General features: G+C 38.5%; 1 protein-coding gene across 4 annotated transcripts in view; it reads right to left on the reverse strand.

Moving 5' to 3' along the window:
- The window catches only part of MAP3K9 (mitogen-activated protein kinase kinase kinase 9), a 61,269-nt gene that overhangs the window by 34,220 nt on the left and 12,589 nt on the right, over positions 1–14,460 (reverse strand). The gene's annotated exons all lie outside the window — the stretch shown is intronic.

A 14,460-nucleotide genomic window follows, 5' to 3' on the forward strand; every position in this document is an offset into this window, starting at 1 on the left:
TTCTAGAAATCCAGATAAGGGAAGACATTTCCTAATTAATCCTCTCTCAGCAAGCCAGTAATAGCATCATTTTCTTGAACTGCTTAGAGGACTTTTTTTTGTAAATCCAGATACACACATAGGCTGGATATACCCTTCATGTAAATGTGTTAGGAGTAGAAGCTCTATGCACAGGTTTTTTTAAAATCACTATTGAAAAAAATTATTTTTGATCAGTAATAACATGCCTAATTCCTGAGGGCATATAGACCCCCATAGGCTCCCTCCCCCATTATTAAACAACTTTTTTCTGCCCTGTTTCAGTCCACAGCCAAGAACTTGCAGAACTCAAGAATGCTGTGATATAAGATATATTCTTCTGTAGTTGGAAAGTTGTACTATTACACCACCAAGTGTAAACCAGAGCCCACAAGTATCCACTCCGCTTTAGCAGCACCTCATTATCCTCTTAGGGCAAAGTGACCACACAAGTCACAGTAGCAATGTGACTAAAGAAACGTAAGAATATGACTAAAGAAACAGAATATGAGGGCACTAAGCTTCCATAACTAATGGAGCCATAAGCCCCTGAAATGTTTTTAAGTCACTTTGTAAAGCACCACAAAGAAAGAAATATTTTTATTGGTATTATTCCAAAGACTTCACATAAAAAATCACCAAGCCAGTTACACTACACGGCGACTTTGTTTGTAATGTCATTACAGACACAACAGAAAGAGGTTCTTAGAAAACATGAGGATGTTGTTTTCTTTTTCTATGGATACATCAATTGCAAAAAAAACCAAACCAAAAATACCCCAACCAAACAAAAGAGACCCCATAACCTCCATAATCAAACAATCATGGATCATAACAAAACCTATAAAATGCAAATATGCTGCAAAAATTATAGAAAATAATCTTCAGGACCATTTTCAGCAGTCCATGAAATGAAAAGACTGAAGTGTCAGCCTCAAGCTAATACAGCTTTCTTTTTTTTTTTTTTGGTGGGGGAGGCGGGGTGGGCAGTATCATTCCTTCCAATAATTAAAATGAGGGTTCCTACCAAATAAAGCCCAAATATGTTATTTGAACCCTTCTACATTATAAGTAACACACATTTAAAGTGTTAAAATACTGCTTTTACTTAAATAACAGATTTCACAAAATACTACTTCAAAGATTTCTGTGGGACAACTCAAGGTGTGAAGAAATTAGACCTATGGTTAAGCTCCTGGCTCTTGCTTCTTTTGCAAAATTTCTGACATGACTGAATGCTCCTTTTTCCTAATCACAGAGATAAGAGACTGAGGCCTAGTTACTGTTCTCTTCATTTTGGCAAAAAAAAAGCATATTTAGAATACTTCAGTGCACAATAGAACCACCACAAGAAATCAAGGTAGAGAAGGTGCCTTCCTTTAGGCCTCTTCTTCAAATTAAGTCTAACTTTAAGTCTAACTTCATCAAGCAGATGAAGAAGTGCTAAAAGAAATTGGTAGCAAGTCACTCATTGATTGCAAAGTGAAAAGCTTCCTAGAATATACATAGTGTTTCTTTTTCTAGCTTGTACCCATTCTGCCTAAAGAACTGGCAGAATAACAAAATGTAATTTTAAATTTAAATGCAGTAATTTAATTTAGAGATGTACAGTGATGTTGTAAAGTTGGAGTAAAACTTTAAGACAAGAAAGTATGGGTTTAGGGGGTTTGGGAATTTTTTTGCTTCCCTCCATAACCACAATGAGGAACAAACAAATTTATTGTTCACAGACCATTTCTGTCTGAATGAGGTCAATAGCAGTACAGCGTAGCGTATATCAGAACAGATACATACTTTGTACATACCTTCCTGGTAAGAGGTTATTTAAATCTAATTACCTTGATTTGTATTAAGTTCTAACAAAATAATTAGTACTTCCATAGTTCTTTTGTATCCAGAACTTGTTCTTTTGTCAGATGCAGGATAGTAAGAAAAATTACCATGACAAAAGACCACAGAGAAGGACAACAAAAGAGTCAGATTTATTGCAAGTCTGATTCCTTAGTTATATACTTGGCTCCTTTTCTATTTCCTTGTAATAACTGCTTGGAATAGCAATCTTGAAATCCAAATTTTTAAAAATTAATTTTAAGAATGGTATCTCTTTCCAGCATCTGTTTCAGTTCTCTTTATTGTATTATTCGGCATCAACAGGCTGACTTGCCAGAAGTCTCCCTTGCCCATCTGTCAGACTTTCAAACTAAAAGCCTTGACTCTCTCCTCTTGTTTTTGCCTGAATTTCAATGAAGAACTTGTAAATAGGTGAAATATTAATTTGTTTCAGTCTCCTCCTTAAAAAAACCAAAAAAAACCAAAAAACCCCACAACTTTAATGGAGAACACAGAAGAGGTTGCTAGGACATTGCACATGCATTTTGCTTATGCTAATCAACATGGTCTCATTTGCTTCTGAGTTTTACCTACAATCAGTTATTACTCCTTGTTTAATACTCTCAGTGCAAGTCCTCTTCTGCAAGTACTACTTCTGCACTTGTATTAGTTCATGACAAAACAAACAAGATACATGAAACACGAACAAACAACATGCTCTCTACAGTTACAGAATTAATGTACTTTCCCTATTTTAACAGGTTTGATCACTCAGGACTGAGATAACAGTGGACAGATTACTAACATCTGGCACAACTGCACTGAGTTTGCATGGCCAGGTTTTGGTAGTGGGTTGGGTGGAAGATTCTAGAAGCTTTCCCCATCTCTATCACAGCCAGTCCCTGATGGCTCCAAGATGGATGTGCCACAGGCCAACAGTGAGCCAATAGGAAGTGACAGTAACACCTTTGTGACAACATATTTCAGAAGAAGAATGAAAAAATAGTTATCGTGCAGATGTAACTGCATCAAGAGAAGAGTGGAGAGAGAATATGTGAGGGAAACAAATATGGAGACACCAATGTCAGTGCAGAAGGAAGAGGAGGGGAGGAGGTGCTCCAAACACCAGAGCTGAGCTTTCTATACAGTCCATGAAGGACCACAAGGATGCAGAGATCCACCTGTACCACGTGGAGGAGACCCACGCCAGAGCAGGTGGATGCCTGAAGAGGCTCACACTAGAACAGGCTCTTGGCAGGGACCTGAAGATCTGGGGAAAGGTCTCCTGGCAAGACTTGTGACTGCATGAGGGACCCTGAAGGACTGCACTCCTGAGGGAAGAGTGCAGGAAGAGTGACCCATGTTGCAGCAGTTTGTAGAGTTGTTGCCTGTGGGATAGACTCATGTTGAAGAATCTCTGTGGGAGGGACCCCACACCAGAGCAGAAGGACTCCTCCCCCTGAGCACCAGCAGGAACAATGTGTGATGAATTGGGCATAACCCCCATTCACTGCCTCCCTGTGCTGATGGAGAGAGGAAATACAGCTGGGAAGGAGGGAAGGTGATTTTTTTTTTTTAAGGTGTTCTTTTACTTCTCATTATCCTGCTCTGAGTTTTTTGCTAAGAAATTAAATTGATATTTCTAATTCAAGTCTGTTTTTACCTGTAATGATATTTGATGAGTGTTCTCTCCTGTCCTTATCACAACTCATGAACCCTTTGTTTTATTTTCTCTCCCCTTTGCAGGTGCAGAGGGGAGTGACAGAGGGGCTTCTGTGGGTGCCTGGAATCCAGCCAGCATCAACCTACTACACTACCAAAACAAGTTCGGGCACAGATATAGAGCACTTACATCAAAACACAGCTAATATACCAAGGAAGTAAATCTCAGTCTTGTCTGCTGATTTTAAAGATCTGCAAGTGATACAGAGGTTTAAAATAGGTAGAAAATTTTTCACATTCCCAGCCTCCAAAAGAGAGATTGGCAGCAAAGACACTGAACCTAGTCTGCAAGCAACCAGGGAAGAACGAGATCCAAACCAGAAAGAACATGAAGAACATGTATCAGCTTGTTAGGGGCAGATCAGCCTTTCCCTGTTTCAGCAAGGCCCATGCAAGAAATCTCTTCCTATGTGTGCAGGCATAGAGCCAGCCAAATTGTAGATGAAGGTCTGCTATGTACTACTGCTCCTCTTCTTCCTCTGTGGCACAGGCTAAAAGCTGATCTTAAGTAGCATGGTAGGAGCCAACCAGCAGTGTGCAAAGGGACTGGTGAAACAAATCAGGTATTACAAGCATATTCAGACAGTTTCCACCATCCAAATGTTGCAGCAAAACGACTTAATATAGGAAATCACCATGTTCTTTGCTTACTGTGCCAGTACAAAGGAAAGTATGGTGGCCTAAAGTAACTTTTAAATTGTTAGCAACCTTTGGTGAAGTGCACCATGCGTGCGTGTCCTTACAGGTGTAATAATTCATTAGTGTTCATGTATGTTTACATAAAGTCCTGAAAGACTTGGAACTTGTTCTCAAGAAAATAAGCATTTGAAAATGAGAAATTAATTACAGCTCAAAGAAATTCTGTTCAGCAAGACAGCTCTTCAGTATCTCTATGTGTCCCAGTGTAGAATGAATATGATCAAATTTGCCTTAGTATCTCTTCACAAGATGTTCCTTAGATCAGGCAGTCATCCAGATACAGATACATATGATTTAGCTGTGTAATTTCTACCACTAAGTGTGTACCAAGAACTTTATTACCACATTGACCTTCAAGAGTCACTACTGATCCTTGATCTGACCCCACTGTTTTATCCCTCGAGAGCCAGGCAGACTGCAAGGGCTGAAAGACAACAGTCAATCAAGGCACATTAGAGAGCTGAGACAGAAAGTTAGAAATTAAATACCGAGCCTCCTCTTGTCTAGGTTATGATGTGATAGTCCTTTTTCTTTGAAATTAAGATGTTTACTGAGCTTCCTCCATATTCGTCAATAACACTTTCAGTGCCCTACAAGAAGCATCAAGTTATTTTCCTATCAGACTCTTCTAAAAAATATTCTAATGTGTCATCCTTATATTTTCAGTACTTTTGACAGAGGTTTCCATCTATGTGATGCTTTGGCTTCTGCTCTGGCCAAAACAAGTTGCAGTAACAAAGGGGAAAGGCAACACTTCATGGCATGCCAGTTTCAATCCCTACAAAAAATGACAGGGTGTAACTCTGTTAATGCTGGTACCATTTAAAGACGGTTTCTTACTTAGTATGGAAGTGGAAGAACAAATTATGTACCCAGAATCCTGTTATGCTTGTCTGTGATTTGTTGTTTTTCAACTCTGCTTTTCTAGCAGAGTGGAAAGTGATGGAAACCAACTTCTTGAGGAGAGGTGAAGCCAATTCACCTTCCCCAGTATTAGCACCATTCTGGATGTACATTAATAGCTAGCAGGCTTTCCACACATTCCAATATCAGTGTTACTGAAAGTCATTAATCCTGTGGAAGCACACAGATCCTAGTGATAACAGACGTCAAAGGTTTTGGTTCTCATTTCATGGGCTACAGCTGTATATCAGTGGCTTCAAGAATAATAAGGGTTACTTTTCTAGAGCCAGGGCAAACTTAGATGCTTTTGTTGCTTAAACAAAGATTTGTACTGAAAACAAACATCACAGGAACAAATCCACCGAAGTACGACTGACACAATGTCATCTGACACTCAGTCAGCTCTTCCTCCTGTTCTACGGAATTCCAAATTATTATGCTTTACTAGAAAGACAAAAAACATCCGCCTTAGTATTCAGAGCAATACAAAAACCAATTTGGTTAAGATTTCTAAAATGCCGTCATATCCTTCAGCCTTCATGTAGTTCCTACAGCTGGATCTTCAGTTCTGTCTCATCGTCACAAGTCACTATGGAGATAGATGCCTTTCAAAAGGAGAAATCACTGCAGTGAAAATACTGACACCCGCAGCTTCAAAATTTTATTATTAAGGATACCTGTACGGTAACAACACCACTGATTAGTTCTAGGTGGCAAAACAGAGGACCAAAGGATCAAATGGATTCTGAAGGAATACAAACTGAAGTTACAAAAATTAACAGTTTAAATGCTAGCCTAGTGACAACTCTGATATAAATTAGCAGATAAAACTACAGAAGGGTTGTCCTGGAGGCAAATAAACATTTCTGTAGAGATGAAATTCTGTCTTGCATGTTTGCAACAGCTGCACACCTGCCACAGCCTCACATGTTCAAAGGGTAAATGTCTTCTCCTTCCTGTCTTCCCTCCTCTGTAGCTGTGGATCATGACAGTGAAAACTGGCTTACATGAAACCAACTCACAGCATCTCAGAAGGCAGTCTTCCCAGGCTCCAAACAGTCAGAGAAAAGACAAAGCCTTACAGAAGGGGATTCCAAGCATATATCTAATATACATGTCTGAATTACCCTCCACAGAAGCCTGCCATGACAAGAAGCACATCTATCCTAAGTGCTTACTCAAGCCACACAAATCTCTCTGCTCTGATACAAACAAGCTATTTCAATTACAGAAGTTCCCCTACACACAAGATGTTAGAGAAACATCTGGTGAAAACCAATTTACTTATCATTCCAAGATTACCTCAGTGGTCTAAACATGTACAAAATTAAGTAGTCAGAAATATATTGTTCTATTAGTATGACAGTAAAACTGTCCTTTTGTCCACAAAGGCAGCTCTCATTGCATCTTGCATCATTCACCTTAATAATCACCAAATCCATTGAAAAGTCAATGGTAAACATCACTGACAAACACCCAAAGTCTTAATGCAAGTAAGATATGATTTTCAGATATTATAGAGCTGTGTTTTCACTACTCATGTATCTACTAGAAAGACTTAAGAGCAGATATACAGATACACCAAAACAAAGATAGCAGGATAAAGATGTATAACCTTTGATGGGCATAAAGCTATATATCATTTATCTACTTGTACCTATGCTTTAAAACACCTGAAGAGATTGGGTAAACCACATCTAATATATATCACTTCTACTTCTTAGCCAACTGCATTAGGAACTTTAAAACTGCAGAGCAAATTTTTTTGGGGAATATTTTAAACTTTGCTATAATGTTGCAATGTAAATAACTGCATTGTTGATATACTCTTCTTTCTACTTAACCCAGCTTATTTGTATTACAATGCTTTTCCTCTTTCCAATTATGCTAGAAGCTGTAAGTCTGAATCTCTTTCCTTCTGCCAGAATATATACATTTGTATCCCTTTCCTTTAATTTTCTTCTTAAACCCATCTACTCTCCTTCTAAACATGCTCCTCTATCCTACACAAACAGAAAAACCATCTGCAGCAAATTTTTCAATCCGAACGCTAAAACAAATATAATTAATCTTTACTTAGGTTTCAAGTTGGTCACTGCGAAACCTCAGTCATATACCTCCTATTTTTAATCCAACACTATACTACGTCCTGTATGCACAAAAAAGATAGATTAAAGAGGTAGATTGCTTTCACCAAGGGAAATTTTTCACGAGGTGAATTAAGAAAAAAAAATTAGCAACAGAATTAACGGCTGCTGTTTTAATTCTCTGTTCCGGTCACATTACACCACCTAAACAAGAAAATGTATTATAACTTCCTTTCACAAAAAAAGATACTCCCCCTGGAAGGTGGTAACACTGTCAAATTTTTCCTTGTTTCTCTTGGAATGGTTGTTTTAGTTTCCAGATACATTTTTGAACAGTTTGGACAGCATTCTTAGTGGCCAGTGGGCCAAAGCAATGGGGAACTGCTAATAAGGAAAAACAAACACCTAAACATATTCTGATCCAGTTGATAGCAACATCAAAGAACTGGTAGAAAATGGCTCCTTAACTGTCAACATTAAGTGTCAAGGCAGCAAAATATGGTCATAATGGGCTTTTTCTGGTTTCTGAGCCTAGAGAAAGGATTAGGTTAATCTGCATAGTTTAGTGCTGAACAGAATACTCCTTTGCTTTGCTTGTGTTACAAGCTGACTCATCACTTCAGAAGTAGAACAACATTCAGGAAGGAACTACTACAGTGTGATCTTCCAGAGCAAAAATATCCCACTTTTATCTATCAAAGTAGAAGAAAGGGGCTGCTGGTCTACTGCATGAAATAGTGTGAACAGTCAGGCATACCAAAAGCTGCCTTCAGCTTTTTCAACTACTCTGCTGTCGTATTCCCAGTTTATTTGGCATGCAGTACACCAAGAAAATAAAGAAGTTCCTGACTTAAAAGGCAAAAGTTGGTAATAACAATACCAAAGAAATCAGGATTACTCTGCAATACCACCACGAGAGTTAACCACCAAACTGCCCACTGCCCCTGTACTTCATGATGACAGCTATATCAACAACTTCATACTCCATTTCCCAGTCCAGAGAATGTGTATGTGTATTAAAAAATATGAAAATTTTGCAAAAAAATCTAAGACAGTCTCTTGTATGGTCCAGCTCAAACCAAGTCAATTATCTGTGAATAATGCTACTCAGTAAACCTGAAGCACAAGAATAGAAAGCTATTAGCTAATGAATGTCAGGCCTGATGGAAATGGTCACAATAATTAGGTGAAGGAGAAATAGATAAAGAAATAAGAGCAGGACTGAGTGCAGTGAAAACATACAGAAAGAAATATGTAAGGAAGACTGTTAGAAGACAAGGAAACCTACTGTGGGGGAAAAAAGCTGGAATTGTCATCTGGTACACCAGGATATAATTCTAACTTGATGGACGATTGCTGGTTTCATACTTAACTTTCAAACAACTTCTCCCCAGCAGAGACAGTCCAACAGGCAGAACATGAAAAAAATTACTACCTAATGATAAGGCAACATTAACTTATGTATTTTACTGTAATATTTTTAAGTTTTATCAATTTTTCATACCATTCAATAGTTTTTCTAGCAGGCCAGGGTGGATATCAATGCTTTGAAACAGGTTGGGAGAACAAAGTATCAGAAGCTCTTTTGCCAAAAATGTAAGAAAAATTGACTATAAAGGTCGTCCAAGCAAACCTGAGCTGAAAGGGAGCTCCTGCACCTGGAGACAAAGCAGGTGGTGGATGTCCCCGGTGAGGCCCTGACTGCTGGCCACCAGACACAGCACCTGGAGGATGTAGAGCTGAGAAGGCCTGAAACCCTCAAAGGTGCTGGCAATACCCAAACACCTGTAAGAGTCAGTGCACTTGAGTAGCTCTAGCTCAGTCTTCAACAACATTAGCACTGCTGTGGTCAAGTGCTTTGCCCCCCAACATTCTACAAATGTAGAAAGCAGTCACATCAAAACAAGAGGAAAAGCACTCAGCCTGTAATCGTATCCCACTCACACCCATTCCCAGGAGTCACCACCCATTACTTTGTGCAGTGCTTTTGTCCCCTTAGGGCCACATCAGCTGATGACATAGGCCAAGAGCTAGATGGCAGCAACAGCAGTGGGTGGGAGTGACAACAGAGGAAGGACTATAAATAAGATAAATGTCATTGTTATTTTACTTGCTTTGGAAACATACAGCTCTAATGTTTAAATCATTAACTAGCTGCATGGACTTGGTGAAGATTCTTCCCCAGTCTCCCTTTTTATGTGGACTCTAAACAAGGTCTCTGCTTTACTTCCAATGCTTCAGCACATCTATCTTATTTTATTAAGATTGAAGAGTGGTGAAAAGACCACTAGTTACGACCTGAAAGGCTGAAAAATGTCAAGGGAAGTCAAATTCATATGAAATGACATCATTTCACCTGACTTTTCTCTCCCAGAATAATACCAACCTTTTTGACACAGCTGAATGTTTTTGCAGATCATTCCAGAGCAACTGAAGCATCAGTGTGCACAACAGCCTAGTACCAGATTTGTTTTCCCACAGGCTTTTGCTCATCTGCTACTGTACAATCACTATTTCAAACTTCACTAAAGTGAACGGTAAAGAAGGGAACTAATGCTTACCCTGTCATAGCTGGAATGTGAAAGCCCACTGGCTGGAGTACCAGTGTGGGTGGGAATACTGGACACATTTTATTTCTTCCTCCATTTTGAAAACAGAACAGACTACTGTGGCTTTACTGACCAAAATGGAAAATACCAAAATGCAAACTACCAAAAGTGGTCAGATAGTTAATAAGCTTCAGCCCATTTACTGCCTCCATTTAGATAATTCAGGTACTGTAAGGAGATAGATCAGATACTCAGTCCACCAAATCCCAGGTACAGGAACTTTAATGAAAGAACAAAGTAAAACCTTTAAAAACCAATGCTGTTTCATTTCAAGATCCTTAAATGCAAAACATGAGCAGGGTTTCAGTTCTATAATGCAAGTCATTTCTGTGGTATGATTTAAGAGGAATCCAGCCCATACAGGAAGGTGCTACCAATAAAACCTCTCTCTGCCACCAATATAGCAGAAGTCTCAAGTGCAAGAGTTGAAGGAAACAGAAAATATTTTCATTTCCAAACAAATCCAAATTTATCCAAAAATTGCTTAACACAAATCTCCCAAGAAAGCTAAAGGCTTACTGAAGTCAGAGGGTTGCCAAAGCAGATAAAAGACTGAGTAATATCACAGGATCCAGACTCTGCCACCCACCCACAGCAGAGTATGTCCAAAACTGAGCCAATCTGTTACAGGAAACTTTGTTTTGAACAAAGAATCTTTTCACTCAGCCACGTATGTTTTCTAAGGCATGTTTTTGAGACCACAGAATACCTATGCAAGCAAGGAGAGCTCTGAAAGAGGCTTATTTAATTTTAATTTCTTCTCTGACACACAGAGACCCTGGAATTTCACAAGTGGGACAGACAATTTCAGCCTACAGAATATTTTCCACTCATCTCCCCACAATATAGGTATAATTTGCACTTTGTACAAATCCCTTTCACTGCCTTCTAGATCTATTTCCAGACGAAATACTTGCAACTACTGCAAGGCTGTGAAATTCATGCAAATGTGGATTAATACTTTTAAATTAAGACTAATTCAGAAAAATCAGATAAGCATCTTTTGCTTCTTGCATGGGACAATTTCTACTTTTTCTACTTGCTTTTATCTGAAAAAATAATTAAAAGTTCCACTGTAATCTGAAGAAATGAAATGCAGTCTGAAATCTTCAGGGTTTTTATACAGAAGGTACTATAGTAATACAAGTATTAAACATTCTCCTCTAGCTTTTGAACAGTCCTTACTTCAAGGACACAAGTATTCATAGATTAAACAAAAATATTCTTGAATAGAAGGCTGCTTCACTGAAATTACTCTGATTGTTCCAATCCTATTTTTCCCTCCTATAAATAAGGAAAATTTCCCAAGATACATGTTAGCTCAGATGCTGGAGGTGGTAAAACCTGGATGTTAGATAAAAAAATAGCCTTAATATACTGCTTCAAGCTGCTGCATTGTCTCAGAGAGACAGAGGATAGCTATCAAGTCTGCAGTTAGCCTAACAAGTCAAAAAAGCAGCGCTATTGCAAAGGGAACAAGGGACTGAGGTTGCCAGGCAATCTTTTTTTTAGTTATTAAGTCCTATTGGCAGTACACTGGCATTCTGTCTTGAGGATAGAACTAAGCATCTGGGAAAGGATTTCAAAAATTCGCTCCAAAATGAGACCTCATATTGTAGCAGTTTGCCAAAATCTAATTTGCAATTTTAGCTCTACCTTCCACAGTCAGCCAGCACAGCTTTGCTTCACAAGTATCCAGATAATGAGCAATCTGCTCTTGATCCTGCATCAGAGTACTTAAAGTGATTAACAGATCTGCACATGGAATAAGACCGGGCTTTCCGCATGTAGCCTTTACCTACCTTCTGTTGGGTACTCTGCCATTCATTTCAGCAGGACTGCATCTTTAATATCTGTTTGAAATACAGAAGGCTAAGTGTTGCATGAGATGCTAGAGAGGACAGAATTTAAGACCCACTCAAAATTTCACATTTTAGAAGCAAAACCAAAACCCATAAATCTTGCTTCCAGTAATAAGCAAATATTTTCTCTCTTATTACTAACCACTCAGCAACAGTACATTAAAAAAATGTGTGTACACCTTGGAACCAATGCCTTCTTAATTACTAGGTACGAATCAGGGTTCAGCAAATCCATAAAGCTGCATGACTGTCCTCTTCTATCAACCTAAAGGAGGTGATGGATGTGACAGCACAGCAGTTCTTGGATTTTAAGCCATGCAGTACAGTAACTCTAAAGAGCTAATGCATAATGGGGGAGGGGAGAAGAAAGGCCTCCAAAGCCCCGATATATTTAGAATCGATCCTTTCACCTAGCCAGGCTGTAAAAAGTCTTATTGCTTTAGTGATCTGTACAAAACACTTTGAATGCTCAGGTGAGTTTCTGGGAAAAATAGAGCTGTTCAGGTTTCAGACTAAATCCTACCATACTGCTGACATTGCAACAACCTCTAGCTCAGGCATGGATTATTGTACTCTTACAATCAGTTAAATGCTCCAAGGAAAAAATATAATTACATCTGTACTCAACACAGGCATTGCCAAACTGTATCACTTTGAAAGCCTGCAACAAATCAAGAACTCTATTAGGCAGCAACAAAAAAAAAGGAAAGGAAAGAGTAAAATCACATGAATGGTATTCATCATTTATCACTCAAGAGACTGTCTGAAAAGAGATTTAATAATAATGCTGGTTCAGTGGAAGCCGTTTTCAGGCAAATATAAACATTAAATTCATGATGGAAAAAAGTAGCCCAAACTGTTTTGTTTTGGTTTCAATTAAGACATCTCTATGAAACAGTAAATAACACCAATACCAACTCATTCATGGAATAAGCTGGTGCTCCAAAATCTAGATGGTAAGAAAGACATAACTTCACAGGCAGCAGCACAATCTACCCCAGAAGCTGGGGTGTTTTATTGGGTATTTAAAATCAGATTCAACTTAAAATATTTTTAAAAGGCAGAGAGGTATATTTTCATTAATCAGAACAAATGTTAAAAGGCTCTTAGATGCAAAATCAACACCAAGCTAAGTAAAACTCAAGAGTTACTTAGATACTGCCAAGTTTGACCTTAGAGTGAGCAGAACAAGTTGTCAGCTGCTAAGAAGGCATTCCTGCACTATTGTACATGAAAGTCCACATAAGATAGCAACTCATTCAATAGAGCTATCAAAAAGCTGTTGACTTTTTGATGTGCTACATTTCCGTTAGATTTTTTTGACCCAGCTTACCCTGTGATTAATGATTCAAACTACACAAAAACCTGATGAAGTCTTAGGAATATTCCGTGGTTACCAGATAACCATAATCATATCAAAACCCCACATTAAGTGGCTGCATCAAAAAAGAAAAAGCTAATCAATAAACCCAGGGCAAGACTGGCAACACTTCAACAAGCAGAATTAGGCATATCAAGTTCTAGTAATCAAAGTTATAGTATTTTTCTTATTCTCAGGATCCTTGAACAATGCAAAGTCAAAAGGAACTAAAGACTATTCTCTAACATATTTCCATAGGCCCATACTCATGAAGGAGAAACAACAAGAAATGCAATGCTTTTGTAGTAAGTGGACCACACTGCCTGGTCCACATACATGTACCATCCTTACAGCAATTATTAATACTAGCATTTCTTTATAGTATACCAGGAAGCTCCCAGGAATCCCCAGTTTAAGCACAGAAATTGTTGCAATAAAATCTTAGTGGTAGAAGTATTTACCTGTTACTGGTAAGTGGAGCTGCTGGCACACTATGATTTGCTACACATCTCAACAATTAGTCTATACATAGGCATGGAGGAAGCCAGGCTTGCATTTTAGATGTTTCCAGTTGTAATACAAACAGGATATCCCAGTATTTCTCAACGGCCAAAGCAAAATCCAGGAGCCTGTTGCACAATGCATCAAAGATGCACAGAAAACTGGGAGCTTGGCTTGTAGCTGTAAAAATTATCCCAGACGTAAGACAATACATCATTCAAAACACCTACAGAATTTCAGAGACCATTTGGAATCCATATGTGCACAAGATAATGCTTTCTCTTTTGGCGGAGGGGGGGGGTATTTTTGTTTTTAATAAAAAATGGTGTTATAATAAATGTGTGAGCAATACAACAATGCCTCTAGAAAGCAAAGTGGAAGGGCTGTGTGTGGCAGTAATACAAACACTTCATAGGAAGGCCGTGTGTCCTCTGGCTACTTCCTTCCCAAGAGGACCCTAAGTGATGCTGCACCAAGCTGCCATTACCACAATGACTATTCTACAGACTGGGACACAACAATTTACTGTTCTGTGGGCAAGAGCTCTTCTTTCTGAACTTAAGAAACAGTGATGAAACCAAACAACATAATTCTGAATTGTTACGCTTTGGAATAGTTAATTTTCTCAGTGCATGAGTTTTCTATTACTGTTTCTTTTTCTTATCTGCAAAAAGCTCAGGTCTGAAGAAGACTTTCCATTAGCAGTGGGACAATTAACAAGCAATTAGCTTGACTCCAGTCAACTTTGGCAACCTTTTGGCAATCAAAGTCACAACAACATAAATTATCCTAAAATCAGAAAGCAAACACATACCAAAAAGCAGCTACTTAAAACTGTGTGCTATGCCCTGTATTCTTTCAAACTACTT

Source organism: Passer montanus, unplaced genomic scaffold (assembly GCF_014805655.1).
Source record: "Passer montanus isolate IOZ18808 unplaced genomic scaffold, ASM1480565v1 scaffold18, whole genome shotgun sequence".
In the NCBI taxonomy this organism is placed as follows: Eukaryota; Metazoa; Chordata; class Aves; order Passeriformes; family Passeridae; genus Passer; species Passer montanus.